This window comes from Littorina saxatilis, linkage group LG17 (genome assembly GCF_037325665.1).
Source record: "Littorina saxatilis isolate snail1 linkage group LG17, US_GU_Lsax_2.0, whole genome shotgun sequence".
NCBI lineage: Eukaryota > Metazoa > Mollusca > Gastropoda > Littorinimorpha > Littorinidae > Littorina > Littorina saxatilis.
Window position 1 is genome coordinate 5,105,835 of NC_090261.1, and position 1,021 is coordinate 5,106,855.

Here is a 1,021-nt window from a genome sequence, read left to right on the forward strand (position 1 = left end):
GTCACTCTTCAGAACTCTGGATATCTGGATACCTCTGGATTAACCGGTCGCTCTTCAGACCTCTACATATCTGGATACCTCTGCATTAACCGGTCACTCTTCAGAACTCTGGATATATGATACCCTTGCGTTAACCGGTCGCTCTTCAGAACTCTGGATATCTGGATACCTCTGCATTAACCGGTCACTCTTCAGAACTCTGGATATATGATACCCCTGCGTTAACAGGTCGCTCTTCAAAACTATGGATATCTGGATACCCCTGCGCTAACAGGTCGCTCTTCAGAACTATGGCTATCTAGATACCTTTGCATTAACCGGTCACTCTTCAGAACTCTGGACATCTGGACACCTCATCGTTAACCGGACATACTTGGTATGGGTAAGTGCATATTTTACGACTTGTGCTATGTATGCATGAATATATGTGCGTCTTAATGTGTGAGTTGAACAATTGGAATAATGATCAGTATTCATCAGCAAAGGACGATCGACAGACGGTGGATAGGACCAAATGTAAAAAAAAAAAATTCGTGTTTCCGCTATAGCTCAGCAGGATTAGAGGAAGTAGCATGTGGGATGCATTACCCGCAGGGTCCATTGATTTCTGTTCCCCGGACAAAACGTAGATGCGTGCGATGATTTGCGACCTTGCTTTGCCGTTAAAAGCGCCTGCACTGATCGTATCGTGAATCGCTTCCCTTGGGGAATATGTCTGCCAGGAGAATGGGGCTGTCCGCAGTTTTTCACCGCGGATTTGTTTGGATTGTGGTACAATCCCTTCACCCCTTCGCCACCCACTTTTCCCCATGTTCCCAATAAATCAGGTTTGCTGCGTTCCAGTTTGTGACCGACATCAAAGTTAAATTAAGGAACTTAGACACATCGTCAGTGAGAGACTCTACCATCCCCTTCGTAACTTTTGATGTTTACCATATATCGAGATATATATATGGTTTGCCGGTGGCTATTTAAAGATTAACAATTAAGTAAAGCATAAGGGGAGATAATAACTTGATCA